The following is a 27,667-nucleotide window of genomic DNA, read 5'->3' as shown; positions in this document are numbered from 1 at the left end:
TGTTGTTGACGTTGCTGGCGGACGGCGCGTCGGTGCTCGCCGGGTGTGTATGATCCCATGTAGCCCTGTCGCGCTATGGTAGCCACCATAGTCGCGCTGTTGGCGCTGTCACTTACCGTCCGTCCTTGTCTTTAATCCCGTCGAACGCCTCGAGATGCGTTTTCTTTGCCATTATCAGTGTAGCTGAGAATATTGTGCGTTTTTTTGGAAATTGGCATGAACGAAAGCACTTCGCTGATCGTTATACCGGTGTCACGCGGGCAATTGATCGCGATCACGACCGATCGGGATTGGGCTCGATCCTGATCAGGTGTACCTACACGGTCACTTTTAATTGCGATCTGCGCATCGATATCTGGCTCCCAGATCGCGATTTGACTGATGTCTGCGTCAAACTCGATCCGGATTAGTCTGGACCGAGCAGCAGCAAATGATTGATGATCGTGATCAAGAAATCCGGTCCGGGTCAACCTTGACTGCAATCAAAACTGCCTGCGTGTCACCGGTAGTACTTGCAATAGCTATTCTGCCCGCGCATGTGATTGAATTTTAATATAGTTGATGCTAAAAATCTAGGGCACGTGCACTCAAAGTAATGAAAGTGTCCATGCTTCTATAAAAAAAGAGCCGAGCAGGATCCTTAGACGCCAGGTGGTAATAAGAAATATTTGCAACTGCTGGTTACATCAGATTGCTAGTGTTCAATATTTGCACATACAATGACAAGGATACGTCTACTCTACATGGTGAGTAGATAAAGAGAAGCGAAATGTTTTGAGAAGCAGCATGACTGCTTTCATTCATGTCGCATGGGTGTATCAGTGGTGTGAATGCACCTGCAACTTTGTTTCTACAGTTGGTGGTTGGTAAAGGTGCACCTTTTAAATGCGAAGCATTTCTTAGCGAACCTCTGGTACTTTGAGCGTTTCTATCTACGTATCTATCTATCTATCTATCTATCTATCTATCTAGCCCCATACGTCTGGCTACTCTCATGATCGCCTCCTTAACTTGGTGTAGACCAAAATTTGCATGAGAGGGTAAGAGGATTTGACAAATATGATTGCCGGGTCATGACATGAATAACGTTAAAAGCCTGTCGCGTACGTCGTCAAACCCTTTCCACTAGACACGTGTGGCACATACCCGTTTACCCCGGGCCGCGGTGCACGGGTATGCGCCACAGGTGATTGACAGTTTATATCTGGCCAGCAACGGCAAGAACAGACATTGGTAACTTAAATGCTAGAGCGTTAAGGAAAACCAACATCGGCACATTTGACTCAACGACTGGAAAGAATGAAAATTAGGATCCCAGCAGGAATCGAACCCAAGCATTCTGCGTGGCAATCAGGTATTCTACCACTGAGCCACGCCAGGTCTATAAATTGGTTTTGAAAAATAGCCAACGCAGGCGTAATACCGGTTCAACGTCAATTGTGGTTGTGGTGCTGGCTATCTAATTTTACAAGAAAGCAATAAACACTACATGATGCTCCTACGATGTGTACTCCTACGATACAGGCGTCATATCAGATTAACGTCCTGTAGTTCCAGTGTTGGCTCCGCTTTTATAGCAGTCTCATAAACATTACGTTAGTATTCTATGATTCAGCAAGCTATATTGAAGCATTGCTCGACCGCGGAGGTATACATTAACGAAAGTTACATATGATATCTACATCACCGCACCGTAAAGTGCACTTCGTCCACCAGAACGACGCAGGGTCCTCTTCATTTCTTATGAGGATGGACGATGGCCTCATGCTGACCGAGGATGATGCCAGATTGATTGACAGCCGCTTTGCAGACTAGGATACGTAGGCCACATACGCGCAGATAGTCTACAAATACGACAAACACCATCCACTGATGTTGGTCTACGTAGCACTATCCAGGCCTACCAGCCTCGACGGCCTATACCTTACCAACGCGAAGGGTGGCTTCGGGTTGCGACATGTCACCGGCTCCGTCAACAGACAATTTGTCGACGAAATGACCGAGGCATCCACGAATTCCAACAGCTCTACTATACCACATACTTCACTACACATGGACCCCTCGTCACCACGATCACGACCGGATCCTATAACAAGTCATGACCAGCTGCTGGTGCTCACTGATCACGGTGGTGATGCCCTTGTTCAAGAACTGTCAAGAACTTCTTGCACGCATGCACACGGCTTCATGAAACGTGCGTGCGTTCTCGGGACTCGTATAAGCACTACATATCAGCTTACCGCTTCTGGTGTTGGTAATACCCACGTTGCCATTGGCAGCGTTACCCGACCGTAAAGAACTGGTTATATAATATATATGCGGCTCTTCAACATATATATGTGTCCGTATTAAATTTATACAAATCTTTAGCATCATTTTGTAACGTGTCGCTCAGTAAAATGTTACGCCACAGTCACCTACCCGCTGCATGCTTCGCATAACATCGACTCCCACGGTACGTGGGATCTGCCGAATTTTTAGGACAAGTTTCCTTTGGTCATGAGACTTTATAACTGGCTTAATGCAAAATGTGAAGTTGAATGCACCATCATTAGATTAGATGGTACATTTAACTTCTAGATGGGTGACACACTTCTATAGGCATGGGATACTTCATTTGGTTCAGTTCAGCCCAGCACTCTAACTTTCACCATTCCGCGAATGCACCCCTTCAATTGCTACTGCACTTTCTTTTACCTACAACTGCCATTTGCAGACTAGAGCAGATGCACACAACCAACATTTGTAGCTGCAAATGCTTGCTCCTTTGTTATACTGAAATTAGTTTTTTTTTCATGTGTTGCTCTTGTACTTGACATCAAAACAACAGAAATGGGAATGTCGCTTATGTTGTTTGGTTTGTTTCCTGACTGAGAACCTGTGACCTTTGACTATTGTGTTGCTTCATCCCTTACCTTTGCTTTTGCGATGCTCTGTCGCAAGAGTGTACCTGCCTGTCTGTTGCCGATTCCGCATATGCTGCTTTAATGGTTCACAAAGTGACACACATGAATGGTTTACCGTGTACTTTCAGCATTTTTTTTACATTCACACAAATGGAAAAATGTAGTTGTTTTCAAATTGCAGCTGCCCACCTACCAACAAAGCCACATATACCTGTACCCTCTAAACAAGGAAGCATGACGTTTCAGTTAATAAGGCAAGGACCAATGTTAATGGAGTGTGGAAATTTTTTTTCTCACCATGTCTCCTTTCTTGTTGATTTCTCTTGTCATAAATGCTTGCATTTTAGCTGTTCTCACTTTATGTGTGCTTACTGGTATGAAGTTTATTTTGTGCCACTGAGAGCTGTTTTCACTGAATTTCGCCCGTTTTAAGACAGTTGCTAATATTTTCCTGTGATAGCCAGCCCGAATGACAAGTAGGAAACCATGCAGGACATGTGGTTCTTTTTCATTTGACACTGCAGTGAGCTTCGACAGCTTTTGGGAACCCGACAGCAGTGACTGCAATAACGATTTGTGTGCAGGAGGATCACCATTTGTTTTTGACTGCCTGCACGGGAAGGTAGGACGTAGTATATGATGTCACAAACACAGGGTGGTACGCATTCAAAGGTGTAATACGGGTCTCGCTAAAGAATGTTTAACCCTTTGAGGTGCAAAGCATGAGTTGGCAGTAAGCATTCCATCTTCGTCGTCTCTGTGTACCCTGTCCTCTTCATGAAAAATTAATGAAAAATTTTGGCCGCTGTTCAGCCGCACATTAAAAAACATGCCCGACAAGCAATTTTTGATCGGCAATGGGAAGGATATAATTACAGAGCTCGTGCAGAAGTACAAGGAATCGATCGAAAAAAAAAAAAAAAAAAGATCGGACACAGTGTCACTGACAAAGTACTGCAGAGAAGCACCCTTTTAGTGCGAGGAGCGAGGTAAGGAGGCACGAAGGTTGCCCTAGTGCTACCTTAACTCAAGAGAGCACCAAGGAAGGCCTCAGTGAGGGAACCTTGGTAAGAAGCGTTATAGAATACATGGCAAGGCGTCCTGAAGCAGTTATGGCCTCCTCGCTGAGGCAAGGAGCATTTCAGAATACGGGCCTTACTTCAACATTAAAGGCTTGCTAATCTGAAACACTGAATCAGTTTTTATTGATAAAGTAATCAAGGACTTTTATTCGCCTTGGTTTCATGGCAGTATGTTATTAAGAGGGAAAAGAATGGTACAAATTGCTTTTTTTAACTTTGCACCAAAAACAGTTCTTCAGTGTTCTCAAAACCATGTGGCCTGAATAGAAATCGCCACGAGCTCATAAATTATCTTGTTTTAGTGGTGTAACAAGTGATGCACTCATTCAGTTTACCACATCATTCAGTTTACCATTAATATTGCCATGCTTATCTTTCACTGCATGCATTTCGGTCTTTCCTATAGAGTTGCCTGGTAGCTGTTTCGATGCCATCACCTTTTTCACTGCTCTTTGATATCATAATTCCATATGTCACTGGGCTTATACTTATTGATAGCTTTAATAGCTAAGCAAATTCTATTTATCTATGCCCACCCACTTATCTGTTGTTTCTTTATCCAGTCTTTTGTGGTTCAAGAGATGTTGCTTACTTCTTGCATTGATGCTTTACCTCCAACTTCGACTACAGATTCAGAAATCGGTCTAGTTGTGGTTTCCTCTATGTCTTTTGTTTCTTCTTGTTCTAAGGTGTCGTATTTGTTTTCTAGGGGAATTCTAAAGTATTCTGTTTTTTTCCTGGGTTGGCCTGTGCATTAGTGGTTATTTTTTTTTGTGTGTGTTCTTCAAACTGGGGGCAAGGATTGCACTCACTAGCCTATGATCGCTGCATTTTACGTATCTATACCCTGTAGCTATCAGATGAATGAGATCACTAAGACATTTAAACACTTTTTTTTTTCAACGATCGAGTGACTGGGACAAACTACCACCAGTCCACAAAGAGAATGAGAACTATGAATCTTGAACTGTAATACACCTGTATGGTTCTTCCATGTCGTACATTTGTTTATGATGTTGGTGCATGCGAATGATATGTTTTTATTGATCATTGTTTATTCTTATTGTGTATTCGTTAGCCTTGTGCTTCATGTGTTTATTAAACCAACTATTTTTTTTCTATGTTCATTACTTATTTACACACACACATGCACACACATCCACTATACCTAACAGAATGGCTGATTGGGTGAGTTGGTAATTCATGATACTTGAAATATGAGGGCGTTACTACACAGGAACTTAACCCTGTAATGCCCAAGAGGCGTTCCGCCTGCAGAAAAATTCTGAAAAAACACTCAGCATAATTACTCTTCCTGTAGAGTTCATTTTAAGAAAAAAAAGGGTGAAATTTTATTTCGATCACAACTTAATTACTCTTAATTAAAATTAATTAATTTCATTAAATGAATAACTCAGTGTAACTTCATTATAACATGTTAAATATGCAATAATGGCTTTTCCATGAAGCTTTGACGGGCTTATTACCTCTTTTGAGGCATTATTTTTAATGTATCATATATGATACACTGGGTTTTACAGGGTTAAGTATATAACTACATCTGTTCATTTGCCCTGCTGTTCTGGGCTCAAGGCCTGCAGTATCCTGCTAACAGATAAAACAAAACTTCTACTCAACTTTGTGATGTGTTTATATCTGCTTACCTATTGTGAAGCAAGTTTTTACGAACTCACTGGAAAGGTAAAGAGCATGCTTGATACTGGCTGTTGGGTGTGTGCCCAATTCTTGCATATTTATATGCTGCGTTCCCCAAAGCAACTCTGCCTACGCAAAGCCCCAAACCTTGCTTGTGCTTGTCTGTAATGTCGTTTGGGTTTTTCAGTACTCCCTGCAAGTCTGCATGGGCAACTTTTACGTTACACTAATATGAAAAATATAACAGTCCTAGTTAGAGCATGTGGTGACAGCATCATGGTGTCAAATAATTTGCAATACCGATGCCACTTGTCCATTAAAATTTGTGCATGCTAATAAATGCATTAAAAAGTGTGTGATCATGCAGGGTGGTCATTTCAACACCTGCGGTAGGGCAAGTGATTTATAAGTTTTAGAAACCTTTACGAGTCGTGTGTGGCATGCCGCATGACATTCAGAGTTTTTTTTCGCACTTTTCCTTATTTCTTATTTATTCTTTCTTTTTTTTGCACTGTGCATAAAAAAATGGGACGAGACAGTAAATTTTCATCCTTCCTGAATCTTTGACCGTAAGCTGCATTAAAATCGAATAATTTGCAGGAAAACTACAGCCCAATGAAACAGATCAGTTCTAAAAGAATGACCATGCACATTTGAATACATGTCTAGCTGGCATGATTTCACTGCCACGACAACAGCAGCTTTGCTGGATGCATTAGGCAGCGTTTTGAGAATATGACACCGATTTCCTCACTCAGCCTTTTCAGACAAGCGGTGAAAAACATAATACCGGTGTCACACAACCTCTTTCGATCACAATCGGGCCTGATCCACATCGAATTTCTTGATCATGATTGGGTCTTTTACTCAAGCTGAAGAAGGCGGCCATCGCTGTTCATAAATTTAATACCCATAGGGCTCAAACGCGATGTAAAGGCGGTGTCTAGCGTTACGCCCAGACGTAACGATTAACAGTTGCTAAATTAACGTCCAGGGTGTCGCTCACGGAGCGCACTTGACTCTCACTTCGCCAGCATACGTGGATTGTCACTCGGGGAGCTGAGCCCGCAGCGCATTCACTGTGAACACGCGTCCCGGACGCAACACGTGCGCTCCGCCTCTTTCAGCTACGCTACTATAAGTACAAATGCGTACCCACATGCAAAAAGTTCGTCGTCTACAAGATCGGCATCTTCAGAAATTGCGAGGCCCTTTAACTAAAGCAAGGGGCAATCTCGAAGCGTTCGATGGGTGTAACAACTGGAACGGACGGAAAGTAAACACACCTCGGCCGCAGATCACCATCCGCGCGCGCTTAACAAGCAGCTGAGTGGCTGGGTTTCTTAGGGATAAACAGTTGCCTAGGTAGTACCCAGACGTACAGGGATTTTCAAGGAGCAAGCGGACGAAAAGTCTCCAGATCTCAAGTTACCCGGATGGAGTCTGTGAGAAAAGAAACGCTCGTTGGGGCGCCGCTCTGGCATTCCTGCTTTACCCAGGCGACGTGAATATAAAAGAGTGTGTGGAGAGTACTCGTTGAGTGCGGACGTTTCTTCTGCTTCGGCGCTTCGCGCCAAACAGCGTGTTCGGGCTGGCTGGCGTCCCCGCCGGTCTTGCCTGCTGCTGCGCCGGGACTACCAGCCCGTAACACAGCATTCACGTTTCCCGACGTATTGCCAGATGGCGTTCATATCTCACGCAGCGCCTCTTCTATCGTCTTTACACGACATTTGCAGCGAAGCACGCAGATACGCGGCCAATTTTTTTAAAGGGACACTAAAGAACAAAACGATTTTTCTCGCATTAGTAAAGTAGTCTTCTACGATACCAAAAACACCACGCTTTCTGCGAGAAGACGCTTAATAAGCGAGAAAACGCGCAAAAAGAAAATACAGGTGGCGACGTCACCTTGGAATTCCCGCACCATATGCCGTGACGTCACATATTTTTGACGGCGCCTGCTTGGGCCTACGTACTTTCTAATCGGTTAAATCGAAGTACATTGTCCTCTCAGGGGGCCAGAGACTTGACATAACGAGTTTGTGGAAATTTCGTCGAGCCAGTTGCGCCAAAATACGTTAAATGCTATTTGAAGTCTTTTACGTCACGAATTACAAAGTTCGGAGCGAAATTTAAAAATGAAACTTTCAACTTGGTTTTCTCCTCTTATAATAAACCTATGGTGGTGAAATAAACTACACAATAGTTCTCCGAGCACACTTTATCAATCTAAACCAATTCATTGTTTCTCTTTAGTGTCCCTTTAACGCATTCCCCCTTCGCTAGGTGGCGCCACCATCTCGGCTAGGGCACGTAAACGCTATCCCGCTAAACTAAAACACGCTTTCCGCAACCAACGTTTGTGGCACCGTAACGCTATTCCATTAACCCCCGCTATCACGCTAACGCTAAACTATAACTGTCTATTGTACGGTCACTAGACTAGCGGTGTCACGAGCCAGTGCCGCATGAACATTTAGGTAGACGCGAGATGATAAATGAACCTAATGGGCACTAGAACGCGGTTGAATATTACAGTTTAGTTGTCACAGCTGGCACCTGCACGACGCGGAAACGGTTCGAACACGAACGCATGCGAAAGGAGCGCAGATTATTCTTGCATCCCGCTGTAATTCAGAGTAAAAAAATAAATAAATAAAAACACATTCCATTTCTGTGTTTCAATATTTCTCTCAGCTTTCATTCATCATCGAAGCAGCAGATTACACAAACTACACGCCACGTCGAATAATTCTAGCAGTGTCACGTGCAAGCGACGTCAGAGCACCGATGTATATCTAGAGGAATGACGGCAGAGCACGGATAATTACGTATGACCATTCCTTGTTTTACGTCATCCCTTCCACCTATGGGCGCGCGCACGCGAGGAGGACGACAAGCAGCGTTCAGTTTGAAATTTCACCTCTTTCCGCGGCACGTAGCGTTGTAAATCTTGGCATACGTGATCGTGAGCGCCCGGGCTATGCATTTCACTTGTCACCTCGAAATGGTCAGACCTGGCGAGGGGTCCTTCAAGTTCGACGCTGGTGGAAAATCCCTACGGAGTCTCTGCTCGTAGAGGGCATGTGCTGCAGAAATTGGGCAAGCCCCACTACTCACCTCCGGTCGCACGGAGCAAGATTTCTTGAGGAGGCGAAGCTGCGCTCTCACGGGCGTCCTAATAAAGTCACGCAATCGGTCACAGCACTGACTCGCGCTTTGTCGTTCTACTCCGCCAGCGGAGAGGGAAAAATCGCGCGCTCCGACAAAGCTCGCCGGTTTAAGGCCATTCGCCGTACGCGCTTTACGCCCATGTGGGTGTGTTTCTTACAGGAGTAGTGACACGATATTGAAGTGCAGCAAAACGGACGTTTTTGGTTTCCTTGGCATGTAGTGTTAAACGCTCTCCCCACACCGCATCCGGGAAAGGGAAACACGTATAAATATTTAAGTTTGATTTTAAAGTTTTCATCTCCCAGCATCTGCAAGGCAGCTTCACCGCATGGAGAGCCCTATGACGTTTCAAGTCAGCTCACTTGGTTTGCGAAGTCTGGGTTCTGCATGCAGCCTAAATCACAGAAATCGCTGTCGGAGGCACTGGACAACAGTTCACTCATCATGAACCACGTTCGACTGACAGCAAAGGACAGCAGGTGCACATTTCGTGGGTTGCAGTCTGCCCGTGACGTCACGGGCAGACTTGACACGTCACTATGAATCCGCCCTCTCGAAACCGACACCGAAACTGCTGGTTGAAAGAAGCGGTATTAAAAATATGTGCAATGCATCCCCAGGCACCACGACACTCTTTTTAGGGTTCTCAACACCCGATCTTTCATTTAGAGCAAGAACCCGAAAAATTTTAAAATTCATGTCAGTATTCCTTTAAGGCCGTTTCTCACTCAAAACAGAGTGATTTTCAGTCTGTGAAATCGCTCGCAGCGAAAAAAAAAAAACGGCCGGTCGCACTCACCGCAGCGGTCAGCGGCGAGCGACCAAAATGTTGGAAATTTTTCGCTCTGTTCGCAGCGGCGGATCGATTTTTCAGTCGAGACCCGTCGAAATTACGCCGACCCGGTCGAGCCGTCGAAATTGCGCCAATGAGTTTGTTTTCGTTATGGCCGTTGTTGCGTATTCGTAAGTAAATTTAGATTGGAAAGATTTTTTAAATAACAAAGCACCGGTGATGAAATGTTAAGAATATTGTAACACACAGATTGTTACATTACATTCGAAAATTATGTAGTATTTGCCACAAACAACGGCAGCAAGCCACTTCGCGCGCCGCGCCAGTCGCAGAGCGAAAATCGCAGACCATTCGCAGTCCATGTCAAACGAAACCGCCATTAGCGGCGGTTGCGAATAGTGCGAACCGAGCGATTTTCTTCGCTGCAATCGCGGCATGTGAAACAACCTTTATGCGTTCTCGCCGGCTCCATAATTTTCGGTAAGTTAACGGAAGAAATGGCGTCATTTACCGAAAAATTACTTGAGTGAGATATCATGTAGAAAGCGAAATCTATAACTTTCCTTTCCGTGACGTGAACACGATAGGTTAGGTATAATTTTAAAGGCGAAAGCCTTAGATACCTCATAAAACGCAAAAATTGACCGTCGGCGTCCCGCGTCGGCGGCGTCAACATGAGAGATGTGAAAAATTATCGTCCCGTGATGACGTCACAGATCGCGAAAATTTGTGACGTCATCACGACGCCATGGTGACGTGACGTCATCACATGGCATCGTCGCTTCACATTGCCTCCGTGATCGGTGGTCAGATCACGGAGCCAGTGCAAAACCAGGTGACGAGCAGAAAGCTTGGAATGTCTCCGATCCTGGACGCAGTGCAGAACCGCGTTAGGTGCAGAAAGCTTCTGAACGGGGGTGGGGCAGGATAGACACATCGACTGAAAAGAAGGAAGAAGAAAATGGCTTTGGCATTCGAGTCGTCTTAGTCTAATGCATAAGGACCATGCGAGTTTCTTCAACGAATGTTGGGACTTACTCTCCTAGAAGTGTTTCTCGCAAACATAGTCACGAGGTGTGAGCTCTCGATCGTCCCTTGACATGGCGCGAACCCATGCTTCTAACCTCACCGGGTAGCTAGAAACTTTGAAGGTTGCGCGCTTATTCCTTGCAGGATAGGTATACACAGTTGCGGTTCGGTGCGACACAATTCCGCGCCATCCCAAAGGAGCACTGGTGGAAATCTGCAATGTGCCCTTCTTCACGTAGCAATAGTTCTTTCTGCGTACCTTTGTTGCGGCGTGAAAAGCGCGCGAAAAGTTCGAGAAGCATGCAGCGCCGCGGGCACAACGCGGAATCTAGCCACTGAGCGCGCTAAAAAGACAGAAAGCCTGCAAATCGCGGAGGAATGCGCGACAGCTTGCCCGCGCGAATTGGAAGTGTCCCTCCGAAGGCCATCTACGCAAACGTGCGCACAACGCGCACAAGCGCATAAGCTGCTTCGCATCTAAAATAGTGGCATACTAATACTAACCGTGACTTTATTCAGCCTGTTGGTTCTGTTCCATTCTTTAAAGGAGCGTTCACCCTGAAACATTCGACAGCTAGAGCGTAGCGCAAACCAGTTCGGCGGCGGAGATCCGCCGGCGCAGACCCTACCGCGCTAGTCGGTCTCGCACCAATTTTTGCGGCAGCTGCCGCCGGATTACTTCGCCGCAAAACAATGAAAGCGCGAGCCAAAATTCCAAAAAAGGCGGCGCGCTTGTTGATTTTATGCGTAGTCGTCGAAGCCCGTAGCGACAGCGAAGTCCTTCATAATCACCGTTCTTTTCGACACACGCCAAATGAAGCGCAGCGACTGTTGCACGAGTAGCAATATGTATCGATCCTTCTCAGTACACCAGGCCGCGATGTCGCAGAAGGTATAGCATTATCTCGGCGCGGCGAAGTTTCCCGCGCCTCTGCAAAGCAGGACGAACCGACCACAACTGCTTGCGTTATTAGAAACGAAGCTCCTAAAGGCCTCTCCGCGCTACGACCGTTCCGTCTCTCGTGCCCCGTCTCTCGTGTCCCGTTCCGTTTTTCGACCGGGCCGGAGACGGTACCTGCTTTTTGGCTTCGGTCGGAAAGAACGGGCCCGTTCGCTCTCTCGGTCGCTGATTGGCTGAGAAAAACAACGGTGGCCGCCTGCCCGTTTGCGGAAAACATGGCGCCCGCGTGAAGCGACGAAACGACAGTCAAGGCCTAGGCAGCAGCCGCAAAAAAGGGTTTATATGGGTGTTATTGTGATGAGTACAAGAGTTAATGATCATCCGCAGAGATATTCATAGAAAAGGAGCAAGCCGACGTTACCATTCTGCCTTCCTCGGAGCCCGCGATCGCCGACGAAATGTGCTACGCGAGGATCGGAGGCCGCCGATTTCGTGTGTTTTGTGCCGTCGTTCGCTTTGCTTTGGAACTCGTGCTAGAATATCGCCAGGTATCTGCGTGTCACACATGCGCACCGTACGCAAACGTCAATCATGTTCGATCGCCGCAAACGGCGTATGCTATGTGTATGTGGTCCGTGCCGTATTCGAGGTTCATTCCAGCGAAATGCGTACGTGTATGCTGCAGCTTTGGGTGAACCGACAGGTCCGGTGTGAAGTGCCGAGTGATGATACAGTCAGTAGCGATAAGTTTATTGTCTCATTATCGCCGTCGTTAAACATGTTCCGCTGTGTGTGCGCTGTTTTGGCGCTTTCAGTGCGCTGTGGTGACCGCATCGCCTCCGAAGTGCTCGAACGTGTCCCCAGTTTGCCCACGAAATACAAGTCGGAATATGAACCTGCGATCAGGGGCGTAGGCAGAAATTTTTTTCGGGGGGGGCACCTCCTTGCTCTGTAGTGGGGACGAGCAGGCAGATGTGGTCGAGTGTCATTTTCTGCTCTGTATGCTATGGCAAAAAAAAATTTCGGGGGGGGGCACGGGCCCAGGTGTGCCCTAACGTGGCTACGCCCCTGCCTGCGATGTGCTGCAGCAGTGCCATAAGCAGTGCTACAGGCACAAGTGTTGTTTGCTGTGTGTGTGCTCTGGAGTGTGCCGTGCATGTGGAGCTTTCTTGTGTATCAGTGCAGCTTTCTTGTGTATCAGCCATCTCGGTACAGAAGCTTCATCAAAGTTGAATTTGCTGTTTCGTTCGCGTATAGATTGTTTCAAGTTCTTTCTGCACTTATCAACTTTGTGCTTTCGTACAGCGCTGTATTGTATATGCCTGAGAATACTGAAGTAATGATTGACAACATCAGGTAGCCTTCATTTCTACCGCTTGTAAATAATGCGCCAAGAGAAAATTTCAGAAATGGCAGGCCGTGATGCGAGCAAGCACCACTAGCAAGAAGCTATATTGCTTGGTTCTTAATGTTTCCCAACCACACAAACTGCTCATTGATAGTCATGTCGAGTAGAAATGCTTCAATGCTCAACAAATGTTTACTTTATAATCGAAAGTCATGTACGTGTAGGAGAAAGGTAAAGTAATACTCTCACAAAATTACGACTGGCCCAGTGACTTGTATGAAACTTTGCTGACAGTTTGCCCTCACATGCTAGCTGCGGTCATGTTACAAAAGCTGGCAGAGTCGCCCAAATCAAAGCTTTCCAGTACCTTGCGGATCGGCCTTTGATCATTCCATCATTTGTGACATACCGTTTCGCCGTAATCCTTTATTACAATGCGAGTTATAATTAACACGTATTACCCAAATAGCCTGGCTGGACACTCCATCAGGTACTCTTTGTTCACTAATTTTGTCTACAGCTGATGCCGAATAATGCGTCTTCAACTCGCACCAGCAAAATATTCCCGTGAGCTATTTTGCAAGTGCTGTCACACAGCTATCACTACTTGGCTGACATAAAAAGCATTGATATTGCTGGTGCTGGACAATGTGTTGAAAGAAATCGCACTAGCAAAATATTCCTCTAAAATATTCTGTAAGTACTGTTACACGTAACTGTCACTGATTGGTTGCAAAAAAAGGGCAGTGACGATATGACGTCTTCATCAGTGGCGTAGCCAGAAAAAACATTTTTTTTCGGGGGAGAGAGGGGGGGAGGGGGCTGGCACGTCAATATATATATATATATATATATATATATATATATATATATATATATATATATATATATATATATATTGTAATGAAAGAAAGACAAGAGACGGCACCCTTGCTGCAGGCCAGCTGTTCTTATTCTGACTTCCTCTTTCTCGTCTTCGCGCTAGCCGAGCTCGAGCCCGTGCCCGAGCGCCGCTTCGTCTTCCTTACATTCGGCCACACTGCGAAATGGCATGGGAAGCTACCGGAATTGTCTCTGGCAGGCGGCATAGGGAACCCAAGCTCAAGTTTACAGCGCGACGACAGCATTGCGTTGCGGCTCTGAAGGCAAGCGCTGGTGAAACTGGGAATGGCGCGGCTGACCATGCTTGTTTCATGACCGACAGTGGCGGCACACGTAGCACGCATTTTTCAGTCGATGCGGGGAACTTAGGCCGCCGTGCCTAGCCGAGCCGTCAGCTCGGCACGCTGAACCGAAAGGCTTGCTGCGCAAAGCTGCATTTTCGCGACGGCAGAAGCAACCCCACAGAAGAGGAAGCGAGGTCAGAAGTATTGCTGTGTCGATAGTTACATAATAACAGTGCAGGCAACACCAAGGCACGCTTTCCAACTGTAAAAGTCGATCGGTTCCCGGACAAGTCGTGTGAGGAAGAAAGGCGACAAGTGTGGATTACCGCACTTCAAAGAATGAAGTAAATTCTAGCTCTGTCTCGCTTTGTGTTTTGGCTCTTTCAATTCATCGCTTTCGTTCGTTTCAACTGCCTGAATCAGTACGAAACGCGGCGAGTACATGCAACGACTGTAGTAGTCTCCTCGAATTGTGAAAGTCCAGTTACGATTCTATGTTGAAATAAGTTTATGCTTTGATTGCTCGCGTTTGTGAGACCTAGCCGTCGTCGTTCAGTGTTCACACTCACACACACCGTACCACAGTTAGCGTTGGGCTGTTGGTTGAATTCAACTGTTCTCCGCACCTGGTCAAAGGTTCGTCGCCCACAATTCACGCGTCGGGAAAGCTGCTTTATCGCGCCGAAATGAACGTCTGTGCATTTCCAGCAAGCTTTGCCTTCATTTTGTTGGTTTGCTTTGTATTTGTCGCTTTATTATGGTGGTACTATTTAAGCCGCTTAGTCTAAGTTGCACTAAGACATGCTTTTTAGTTGCCACCTTCAGAGATCATTTTTTTCGTGTGTGCACGTATGCGCGAGTGTTAATTAATCTCCGCACAGTGCTTCAACTGTGCATATACGAGCATGCTAATTGCGCGACGCATGTGCATGGCGCGCCCAGTACTACATCACATCTTAAAATCGGCACCTCATGCGGAGCCGCGTTTGCGCAGCAGGTCTACTAGGCCTGTAACGTGGATATTTTCATGAAAAGAGTGCGAGCGTGACACGAGAACCGAAAACAAACGAGGCAAGCAGTTCAACTTCCGTTGCAACTAGTGGTTAATTAAAGCTAAGTTAGCTGCTTCGCGGCTGAGTCAGCAAGTGATGCTCCAGCGGCACAGAGGACTTGACTCTAACCTTCTCGGGTTGTTCATTCTTCGTCATTGCTGTCATACATGTTCAGTTGCTTCTCAGCTGTTCTGCCATTGGTTGTGCTCCGTGGTGACCGCGTAGCGTCTGAGCGATTGATGGTGTCCTTTGAAGTGTATCTGCAGTGTGTTGCAGTAGTTCGAGGTGCGAATTGTTTTGTGTTTTGCGAATCATGCAATGTGTTTGTGCTATGAAGTGAACCATGCAGACAATCAGTCACTTATTCCTGTATGTCAAGCTATCAAAGCTGGTCTTATCTGCTTCACACATGTACTGTCTCTGAAGAGTTACTAGTGTACTTCAGGAGCAACTTTCGTTGAAGTGCACCTACAAAGTGGCTTGATTTACATGAGCTGATAGATCTAAACTTGACCATTAGGAAGTCTCTTTTATGGGATTTGTGGATGGCCCTCATTTTTTGTTATGTGGACGTTAGTTTTGAACCGCACAATATCCATGATTAAATGTGTATTTTTTTTTGTTCAGACCCACATTGTTTGCACAGTAAAGAATCAACTGCCCTGTTCTTGCAGGTGCCTAAATGTACGTACGGGTAATTAGTGCAGGAATTTGGGAGAGCAAATGATAGATCAGCACATATTTTGTAAGGACTGTGTAATGTAAAGGCCCCTAAACAGCCTCTGATAATGTGAAAAATGTGTGCATTATTCTCTCGTGGTGTTTACCTGTCTTTCTGGCTCAATTCCTGATGCGATCAGTCTGTTCACGTGACGTCATGAAGAAGTAAGCTGTCGATTGTTCCATATACGAGGGTTATCACTTGAGGATTGTCTTCTATCCTGCTTTGCCACGCAGTCGCACGCTCGTTCTGTCTAGTCTCGCATGTCTATGAAGCGCGATCATCTGATTTCACTTCATTTTGCGAGTTTTCGGCTGTGCGAGCGGAGATAACGGCCTGTAGCCAACAAGCGCGAAATCATGATAGGCTCAACGCTTAGTGCTGACATTTTCCGCATGCTTTTATGATAAAATAAGTGGCGAGGAGGAGACAGCGCTTGTAGGAAAGGTTGTGAAGGCGAGGAAGAAACCTATCTTTCGTCTTTCAACTCGGAATCGTTTAGGAGCCCTTTATTATTCATGTTTTCCGTATCTTCGTGTTCCGATAGAAAGGTATGTGTGTAAGTATCCAGCTCAGTAATTCACGTTGGTGGGCTGCATGGAGTGCACTAATTTGCTTTGAGAACAGAGTAAGGCATTTTTGGATAATCACGGTCATAGGGGAGTCCCTGCTAAATTGTTGTTTCACGAAAATTCTGTATTATTGTGAGGTTGCAGCAGTGAACTATGCAGCAGTGAAACCTGTAAAGTATAAATGAAGTCTTTAATGGGCAAACGTGCACCTAGCAAACCTATCTACTGAAATTTTTCGTGCAAAAACGGCAGTATCATATCAACGCATACTGTTAGGGGGTACTCCGGATGAATTCCTTGGAGTTATTAAACATTGACCTCAACATAAGTACTATCATGAGCACTATGATTAGGCACAAGCGAGCATGTGGCAAATAGCCTTGAACATAATGTTGTGCAATTCGTGCCAGTAGCTGATGGAAACAGTGTTAAATTTACGTTATTCAACTTCGTGAAGTGACGAGGACACGAGTCAAGAGCATGCACTATATCACGGGCGCAGACTGCCAACTGTTTCTTTCTCGAAAGCTAAGAAGAGATATTTCATTCTGGAAACTGGACGCGTGACCAACCTGTAAAACTTGCATGTGCAAACGACAAACATAAGAACATAGCTTTAATAAGGATGCGGCCCAAGATAGCATGTGATCAATCTCACTGAGCTTTCTGCATGTAAAGGAAAACCAGATGTCACTTCACAAATAATCTAAGTAAAGCTAAAAGGAGGGCGTAACATCGCTTGAAGAAAACATGAAAGATTGGCTGATTAGCATATCTAAAGGTGAATATGTCGTAAAACCACATGGAAACTAAAAATATGGTGGCGGATTTAAAAGAGATGAAATAAAACAGTAAGGCCCCCAGTGAAGGACTGGTGGTCATCCATATTTTTATTATAAAAATTAACGAAGGACATTGCAACAAAAACAACACACTTTTACAGGGCACTCCCCAAAACTGCAACTTCATCTGGCAGTAACGAAAGACATGGCGTGCTAATACACTTGTCACCAGTTTTCATGATAAGCTTCAACAGTCTGTCTTTTGGTCCGTTATCTCGATTTAAGTAAGAGCTTTCTTCTTTCAAGAACTGGTTTACAGGATGTATTTCTTCTGCCCTCATCTTTTCCTCTGCATCTGTCACAACATTGAGCCAAAGTGCCTCCTTCATTGTTCATTACATGCATTTGGTGTTCACTTGTCCAATATACAAGCTGTCACACGTAAGGGGAATGGCATACACCACCTGCCATGCACACTCAGTGTAATTTGTTTGATGCCTTGTTGAGCACTGGTGCTTACTCTCATTGGGAAGACCCATAAACTGGACTGCCCCTTGCAAGCTATCGCTTCAGAAAAAAATTCCTGGCAAAGGACAATTGGAAACTTCCTTCAATCTAATGTAAAACTGATTGTCAGCAAAGGCTTCTTTCTAGTCCACTATTCGATGGGAGTTGCCAGCCTCCTGAAAGAAGGTATTCAAATGACAACTACAGGGTTTTCGATTGACATCAAAGACCTGTTCTACTCAATCCCACATGACGGTTCGTTTGCCACTGTCATCTGTGCTGTGGTTCCATAATATGTGGCAGCTGGCTACAAGTGCCACTATGTGATGAATTTGTGAACATCTGCAGCAACTCATCGGTATATAAGAAGTATGATTTACGCCGTGGTGAAACATTAGACCAAAATAAGCAGCAGAAGCTGAGAAAAAAGCATTTCACTAGTGTGCTGTCATCAAAAAGTATGAGAAACTTGGGCTCAAGAAATGGTAAATCTGCAGCTTTCCCATGGCACAGTGCCTCCATATTGGCATCATCATAAAGAGGACAGATCGCAGCTCAAGATAGCCTCAAAGCTGCATTTCTAAATGATAAATAAAACCAGCTTCCTTCCGAGTTCTCTTTTCTTAGCTTGTAGCTCCTTTCTCTTAAGCTCCATTTTCTCAGCTTTCATTTACTGAGCTGTTGCTGTCAGTCATACCTTTGCCATTTCACAACAAATAAAGATATAACCCTTCCGTTTTCTGCACTTATATGAGCATAGGTCAGCAAACTCACTCGCAAGTCGACCCACTGAGACACAGATTGGGCCGTAAGTTTCAGTGAATCCGGTTGAAGAAAATTTTCGTGCATCCGAGTCTGAGTGAGTCCGGTTGAGAAAATATTTGGTGAGTCGGAGTCCGATTGAACACTCAGAGGAAAATATATTTCTCTAGTGAGTCTGAGTGAGCTCCACTGTTTCTTGCCAACCTATGGTTCTATCCACTCATCTTCAGCATTAGTATCAGCCTTATGCGGGCTTATGTTTATACTCAAGTCTATTGACACGTATCTCAGCACACTAAAGTTCATGTACCACCTCAATATTTATGGATCAGACGCGTCAGTTCGGGGAAGAGGTGCCGGGAGGTCCCCATGCACTCTTTCATTAGAAATTTTTGAGAGAGAGAGAGAATAAACGTTTATTTAGAGCAAGCGCGCTGTGCGCCCAAGGTGGGTGGCCTCCTTATTCCAGGTAGCCGCGGGCCTTCGCCATCTCTCGTTCCCGTTGAACCAGGCTTCGCTGATTCTTCAGGTCTGGGTCCGATAACTTGGCTTCCCACTGCTCTTCGGTCAGTGTAGCGGTGCTAGGGTTTTGTATGCATCCCCATAGCATATGGCAGAGAGCGTCTGGGACATCTCAGTACTTGCAGATGTACGAGTGCTCAGTCGGTGAGATACGGTGAAGTAATATACCGTGAACGTAAGTGTTTGTTTGCAGCTTCCTGAGGGTTACTGCCTCTTCCCTAGTTAACTGGGGTGAGCTGGCGGATAAGTTCTTCAGTCTAGCCTGTAGTGCTGTAAGATGTCGCTGTACTTTTTGGGTACATCATCTTTCCTCCTAAGTGCGTCCTGTGGGAAGGCCCGGTGAACATGAGCTCGGGCGGAAGCGTCGGCTGCCTCATTTCCCATCAGGAACTCGTGACCCGGAGTCCAAATGATGTACATTTCTGGTAGGTTCTTCTTTGCTGTAGCTTTGAGTATTTCTAAGGCTTGCCTGGAAATTCTTCCTTTCCGAAAATTTCGACAAGCTGCTTGTGAATCGGTCAGTATGATTGTTTCCTCAGCACAGGTTGAGATGGCCAGGGCTATGGCTGTTTCTTCAGCCGTATCGATTTCCATAGTTAAGATGCTAGCTGCCGTTCTCTCTTTTCCTTTACTGTCGTCTACGCTCACAGCATGGGCTGGGATTCCTGAATATTTTGCTGCATCAGTGTATCTTGTGTCTGGATATCGGCCGTAGTCTTGTCGCAGTTTCTCTGTTCTGGATTTTCTTCTTCCTAGATGGTAGGTAGGATGCATATTTCGTGGGATGCGGCCTACCGAGATGTACTGTCGAATTGTTGCTTGGATAGGCCTTTTCTCATCACATTGTTGTATGGCTTCAGGATAGCCTAATCTTCGAAGTGTCGCCCGTCCTGTTTCAGTTAGTCTAAGTCGCTCGAGTTGGTTTACTTTGTGTGCTTCCACGAGCTCCTCCCAGGTGTTGTGGAGACCTAAGAAATTTTTGATAAAAAAATCTTGTGCGGGTCATGTATTTCATTAAAAATGTCCTTAGTGGATTAAAAACACTGATAACTCGTACTAGACGGTACAAGATCAAAAGGCGCATTGTAGAGCACCCGATTATGTGAGATATTGGTGTTAAAGAGCATGGATACCATGCTCGAAATAGTAAATTTTTCGCAAACTTACTCATGAGTCGACTTAAGCAGCCTCAGGTGAAGCCGTAAGTCTGAGTGTGAGTTAGTCTGACTGAATAATAGGTTGATGAATCCGAGTCTGAGTGAGTCCAGTTGAGAAGAAGTTCAGTGAGTCTGAGTTCGAGTGAGTCCGGTTGAGGAAATCTTTGGCGAGTCTGAGTATGAGTGAGCCCTCAGAGGAAAATATATTTCTTGAACGAGTCTGAGTGAGCTCCACTATTGTTTGCTGACCTATCATGGTGAGTGCCGTAAAGCTGTCCATGCTTGTCTGCACGTCATTCATATTTTTATAATTGGGTTTTTGTACAAGTTGTTAGACAATACGTGCAGGACATTTCATTTTGTTTCTTTTCTGTCATTATTTGAGTACTAAAAATTAAACCAATAGCTTTATGACATAGAATGGGCCCCTGTGATTATCCTTAAAAATCTTGATGATTTTATGTCTAATTCATCATTTTTTAATTTCGGTATGACAGTGACAGTCTATCAAGTGCTGTAACTCAAAAACTACAACAAATAGCTCGAAAACGGATTCTTAAATCATCACTCTCTCTTTCTACCTTGTGATCATGCAGACTAATTGCCTTTCTTTGCCCATTTCATAAGATCGCCTATAGTGGTAATCACTCACCGCTGTTGCTCGTGAAAGTTTTTTGAACCTCGCGTCGTTCAGAAAACCCACTAATCTTCTGTGGCATTTTAGGTAGAACCCTTGCATTAAATTCATCTGCCCTGCCGCTGGTGTTCGCTGGTATGGTCTTCAGGAACACATCTACGTATGAAAAGCTACCAATTTTAGGGCTGAGGTTATGGCCACCGTTTCTAATTACTGATGTGTTGTTTAATTAGTGTACAAGGAATTCTTTCTTTCTTCGCTTCATTGTTCCATATCAACAGTCAATAACCATTGCATAATGGTGTTCGCATGATCCTGTTGTTATCACCCCTACTTACGTAACCCCCCCCCCCGCCCTCATACAATGCCCTGATGTGGAAGCCTGTCGGGCGATTTGAATTTGAAATGAATTAAGTCTTCATAGATTTACTCAAACATGTCGGCTTCTCATTGTCATTCTGAGTAAAGCCTTTATGCTCAGAGGAACTTTTGAAGCAAGATTCTATAAGAGTCAGTATTCGGCTGCAACTGTTTGGCAAGGAACTGAAGCAATACTGCTAGCCAGCCTAGTCAGCAAGGTAATGTTGAAAACAGTAGAAAGCACATTCGTGGTCTGTCAAGCTTCATCTGAAGGTTTATTGGCTGTGGTTTGAGCCACTACAACTAAACAGCAGCAACTTTTGCAGGAAGACATTGTTATTGATACTCTGGCTGCTGCACTGACACAGCGGGCCAACCATTCATCGTGGCTAATACTAAAGCAGCCGCGCTCAACATATCGCCGCACCGTGTATACGTCACGGTGCCCACGTTTTGTTGCTGTTGCATTTGCTGTTTAAGAGAGTGACACCTGCGAGGGAAAAAGGAATACTTAAAGATGTTTGTCCTGGCATTATAAGGGATTAATGAGGCAGAGTGGTGATGTCTTGTTCGGCAAGCAGTGAGTGGCTTTATATAAGGTTCAGGAGAAAGAGACAACTTATTATTATATAGTAAGAATAGAAATTAAGCCTGTGAATTTTTCTTCTTAGTTGCAAAGGCTGAATGTTGTGTACGGTCATTAGGTCACTTGGAGAATAACTGGGGCGATATTTAGAGAAGATGAACCTTATTGCTTTACGTTGGATCCTTTCTAGCGCATCAATGTTAGTTTTAGTGTAAGGATCCCATACGATAGCTGCGTATTCGAGCTTAGGACGGACAAGTGAGGTATAAGCAATTAGACGGGTCTCAGCAGGAGCATTTTTCAATTTGTGTCTGAGATAGCAGAGTTTTTTTTAAAGCTGATTCGCAAAGGTGAGAGATGTGGGAGTCCCAACTGAGATTATTAGTTATTGTGAGGCCGAGGTACTTGTATTCATCAACCTCTGTAAGTGGCATAGATGCAAGATTATACTTAAATGACAGTTTATTAATTTTTTTGGTGATTTTCATAAATACTGTTTTATCAATATTAAGCTGCATATCCCAGCGTACGCACCATGCTAAAATAATTTGAAGGCTAGAGTTTAGGGTAATTTGATCTTGCTGGCAGGTGATTTCATTAAAGAGTAAGCAGTCATCGGCGAACAATTTTATCTGTACAGGTTCAAAAATAGAGTCAACAATGTCATGAATATATATGTTAAATAACAAAGGTCCAAGAACACTTCCTTGGGGAACGCCAAAAGTTACAGAAAGGTCACCGGAAAAGCAATTATCAACAACGAATTGCCTACGGTTAGTGAGGTAAGCAGAAATCCAATTTACAAAATATGAACAAATATTCAGATTTACAAGTTTTACTATTAGTTTTGCGTGTGACACGAGATCTAACGCCTTACTAAAATCCAGAAATGTGATGTCAGTTTGTCCTGATTTGTCGACAACACTGGCAAGACTATGAATTACAGTAGTTAATTGGGTTACAGTGGAAAAGCCCTTCCTAAACCCATGCTGCATAGGAGTTAGAATGGCTCGATCATCAAGAAACGTAGTGTTTTCGTTAGCGATAATCTGTTCTAAAAGTTTACAACAAGTGAGGTTAGTGATATTGGGTGGTAATTTTGAACTAATGATGGATCGCCTTTCTTTAGAATCGGAATGACACGAGCAGATAGCCAGGTGTTCGGAAGCACAGCTGAAGATAGTGATGCACGAAAGATGATAACAAGAAAATGCGATAGCATTTAGGCGTATCTGTGAAGAAACACGTTTGGTAAGTTGTCAGGCCTGGGTGATGATTTTGTTTTTATATTCAAGAGCATAGAAAATACGCCTGGCAAAGAAATAAAACTAAAGTCATCTTTGACTGGTGGGTCATTCACGTGATGCTGAACAGGCGAGCTTGAGAAAATGCTATTGAAATAGGCATTGCAGTGAGCAGTGATCTCTTGTTTAGCGGCAACAGGATTGCCCTCGTGCATAATATGGTCGAATGGTTTACTTTATTTGCTGAGAAAAGGGGGTTAAACCGACCTCTGAGTATGTTCGTGTGTATGTTTGTATGTGTGCGTGTATATACAGCTCCAGAACTTGCTGGGAGCAGTTCGGATAAAGTTAGGCAGGGTAAACTGAAAGTAACGAAGTTTAGAAGCCTTAACAGCCTTGTTTAATTTAATTTGGTATGGTACTATTACGTCACGGTATGGTACTATTACATCACGATTCGGTGAATGAAATGCCTTCGGACAGTTTTCTTGTGATTCACAGAAGAAACTGTGGGTGTGTAACTCGGGTTCATCAAGCTGGGATGTAGTAAGGATGAGCTCACTGAACTAATAATCGAGAGCGAGCACATGGACCCCTGTGACGCATTGTGTGTTAGTCAATCTTGCATTACCTTGTTTCACAAAAACTTGAATTTCCTCCTCATGCGTAATAGCACTCTACCCCTCGTGTATTATTTCTTTTGGAAGAGCTCAGGCTTATCCTATACTCCTATTGCCAGAAATGATACCTCGTAATTGGAGACATACTTCCAAAACTACACATGGTTGGTATGTGAAGGAATTAAACGTTGCTGTGAGTAGCACCCGTGTGCCCTTTGTGTCTATCGTATGTCCTTGTCGTTTCTCGTGCTGAAAAAGCTCAGCCATTCACTACGCGTATGCTATGCTCTACTAAACACTGTGCAGGTGGAAACATTCAAAAATGAAATGTTTCAGCGATGCATAACTGCAGCGGAATGCACGACTAATACCGTCCAACTCCCAAGCATGTCGGCAATACAAGAGAATGCTCACTCACCCTGACATTTTTCAGGCTTCCAACTCACTTACATTCATACTCATGTCTACCGACATTCACAGGTACTCACTTGCATTTATACTTGCATATACCAATACTCCACGCTGCTCACTCACATGCTTACTCACGCCTTCTTACTCTCACAAGTACTCACTCACGTATACTCACGACTACTAACACTCAAGAGCACCAATCACTCGCATTCATACTCATGCCTTCTCACATTCATTAGTACTCGCTCAGGGCCAGCTCATGCTCATCAGTACTGACTCGTGTTCATGTATGTAAGTTGCCCACCCGTCATGGAGAAATCAAGAGAGGCAGATGTCACATGACTAAACTGCAGAAAAGAGAGCTTGTCTCTCTCCTAACTTCGAAGTCACTATGATCTTGAAAATTTTGACTTGTTCAACTGTTCATATCAAGATGTTCCCAAGTTATTTGCTGGGGTGTGAAACTCGAGTTCAACTACTTGGCACTTATTTTTTACACAGCTTGTTTCTGTGTGGAATCGAAGCTGTTGTGTCTAATTATTTTATTTTGACTGTATGTAGGTGTTTGTAAGGAGGTAATATCAATATTATTTTTTTTGTCAGTGTGATTAGTTGTATACATTAGTCAGCGAATAACAATCGCATTATGATGTTACTGGAAACCGTATTCTGTTTACGTTTTCTATTAGACGTATTTTAATAGTCAGTTTGAACCTTACGTAATGCAGTGCGAGATTCACAGTTTGGTTCTTTATTGTGTATGCACTGTTGCAGTATGCTACCCGTGAAATGTCAATTTATCTTTTTTTTTACTGTGGTTCCGTAGCTACTCCAACTTTTCTTTTTCCTTTTTTTTGTATGCGGCTGTGAACTAGTCAAGCTCTTCATTGAAAAAACAGCTTTTCGTCACAGTTCTTTCTGTATACTGCAGAATGAAAATAAACTTGATTTGCTTTGATTCATGATTACGCCTACTCATGCTCGTGATTACTCTTACTCATACTCATCTTTGCTCACACCCTCGTCACAAGCTCATACTGACTTATGTCATCTGAATGAGTGTGACTGAGCGTTCTCAAGATGCCGAGCTCTCTCTCATGTAACACAATGTTATTTAGATAACAGCCTAATGGCCTGAACATGATGCATTGTTCAGGTATTTTATGTCTTATGAGACATATTTTGAAATTGTAGTGCCCCCCCCCAATTAAAAAAAAACCAATAACTTCATACTCTTAAGCATGTGTCATCACACAGTGGTCATTAACTAAATAAAAAGTGGACAGCTTTTGTTGCTCAAACCCACCTTGTCACAGTTTGGCCAAATGTATTCTGCTTTCATGCAACAAATTTATAGAATAAACTACTCATTGAAGCTGTACAAGTTACATGCCGCTCAGATTTTGTTTGCACTGAATTATCTGCAGTTAATGTCAAGGCAGAATATTTCTCTATTACATGTGCATCCATTACCACATGCTACATATCTGTATGTATTTTGTGTTTGTCACCATTTGTAAGTAACATATTTATTTTTCATAATGGCTAGTAACATTCAGACCATGTATTATGTTCCAGAAGCAACGATTTTGGGTTAGTAACACTGCAATTCAAACCACTGTTTCAGTTACTGAACCTAAATGCTGTTGTTGCTGCTGGAGCCCTTCTTTTGCATTGCCCTTGGGTGAAATGTAGCTAAGAAATGAAGAAATAAAAAGTATATGGTGCATGAGTAATGTGGCTTCATAACATATGTATTACATTGCATTCCTACTAATTAAATGAAGCACACGTAGACACTATAGTGTTACTTTGGCTGGTACAGTGGGACCGACTAATTCTCCTTGGCGACATTAATGCAAAGGGAGGGTGCAAGCGAGATATAACCAAAGGAACCAATCCGCTGCCACCTACCATGTTCATCAGTTCCTACTGCTTACATCCCCATGTGTTCCTAAAAGGGTGGGTAACAGTTTAGCTCCAGACACTGCCAGATTCCGCCTTATCAAATATTAGCAGGAACAACTTGTAGAAAATCTATGCAGCAACCAATATATCCAGTGTATGACTGTGACCATGAGAAAGGTCCACCTACCCTTAAGGATAGCCAGACCAGCAAACTTGAAGCAATATTGCTACTGCCAGCAGAGAGCCCTCTCAAAACCCGCTACTGCAAGAGGATATGTATTTACTTTATGAGGGAACTTTATGCTGCCTCTGTTCAAGTAGCTGTACAGATAGGGTCGAATGTCATTGATTTGAAGTGCAGGCGGGGCAGGCAGATAGGGTCGAATGTCAATTCGTGCTCTGCATGCCCTGGCGAAAAAAATTATCTGGAGGCGGGGGGCACGGGCCCGGTGTGCCGCTGTCGGATGTGTCATCCTAAGGTTGCAGGTTGAAGGTCCCTGCCAGTGGCAAAATGTCTTTCAGGCCACTTTACTTTCTTCGTATCTATGTCGCAATTATGATACACTTAAAACTGCACAGCTAACGTCCCTTGTACTTTACTTGACTTTATTGTCTGCTGGTTTTTCATTAACGTGGTGTCAAAAAAAGAAATGATGGAACCCCAAAGGTTCCCTTCTTTCATTGATTACAGATTTGGCTCAAGTGGAAGCCATTGCCAATGCAATAGGCAATTAATTGGCTCTGTAGGTGTTTTCAGCTCACATTAAGCCTGCCACTTTGGAATCACCATCTATCACGATAGGCACGTTGCAAAGAGCTATCTGCAATTGTCACATCAGTGCTATCTTAATCTTGTGTAATTTGGGGTGATTCTTTCTAGGTAGAGGGAGCACCTGAACCTGTCGTCGCACATTGTGGGGAATGTTTCCTTTTATACTGTCTCATGCTGTGTAGTTAACTATGTCAAGTTTATTGAGTGTGTCTGCCCATAGGACTCTGGGTGAGTTGTATTATTGCATTATTCTTAGCGATCACTTTGTGATCTTCCCCTGAGATTTGGAGTTTGGTAGGGGTTTGCATACAGCACATGATAATGAAGGCTTGCAATAGGCATACCAAGTGGACTACTTTCATGACATAGTGATAATTGGATATCCTTAAATAATCAAGCCTCATCACTTGTTTGGTGCATTGCTGAGCCTTATGTATAGTATAATTGCCCATTTTTCTATGCATTCGCTGCTGTCACCTGTCACCCACAGGCCACAGCATGATGTCATCAGCTTACAGGCCATGCTGTAACACTTTGATGCTACTCAGTAATGTGGATAGACGTAAGAACGCTACATTAAGCAGAAAGGGTGACAAGACCAATCCTCAAGGTGTTCACCGATTTTTGAGTTCTACGTCATCTGATCTGATCTTGCCTCGTATGAGTTGCTTGACATGGTACATGTGGGTTCCCTCACACACATATAGGTATATGTAAAGCTTTTGCACCTTCTCTAAAATAGCCTTGTGTGTAACATTGTCAAATGCCTTCATGAGACCAATTCTAAGGATTGCTTCAATATCTGCAGTGTCACGTGCATTATTTAGTGTTCAGTTTGTATAATAATGTTGTGTGCAGGCTCCTGTAATCAATGTCACTTGAAGCTACGTATGTATAGCTTTTAGCTTGTTAGGTCCTTTTCGTAATGTGAATAAAATAATAGTGATGTGATTTGAATGTACTCGGTCATGTGAGTATTACATGATAAATAAGCCGCGT

At 44.1% G+C, this 27,667-nt stretch overlaps 1 long non-coding RNA gene across 1 annotated transcript; it reads left to right on the top strand.

The window, feature by feature from the left end:
- Positions 1–41: 41 nt before the first annotated feature.
- On the top strand, positions 42–5,104 carry LOC125758121 (uncharacterized). The gene is made up of 2 exons (XR_007415879.1): positions 42–746; positions 3,088–5,104. It is a non-coding gene; the product is annotated as an uncharacterized LOC125758121 (long non-coding RNA).
- The last annotated feature ends 22,563 nt before the right edge of the window (positions 5,105–27,667 follow it).

This window comes from Rhipicephalus sanguineus, chromosome 4, assembly GCF_013339695.2.
Source record: "Rhipicephalus sanguineus isolate Rsan-2018 chromosome 4, BIME_Rsan_1.4, whole genome shotgun sequence".
Taxonomy (NCBI): Eukaryota; Metazoa; Arthropoda; class Arachnida; order Ixodida; family Ixodidae; genus Rhipicephalus; species Rhipicephalus sanguineus.
This window is presented reverse-complemented; position numbering and strand designations above follow the sequence as displayed.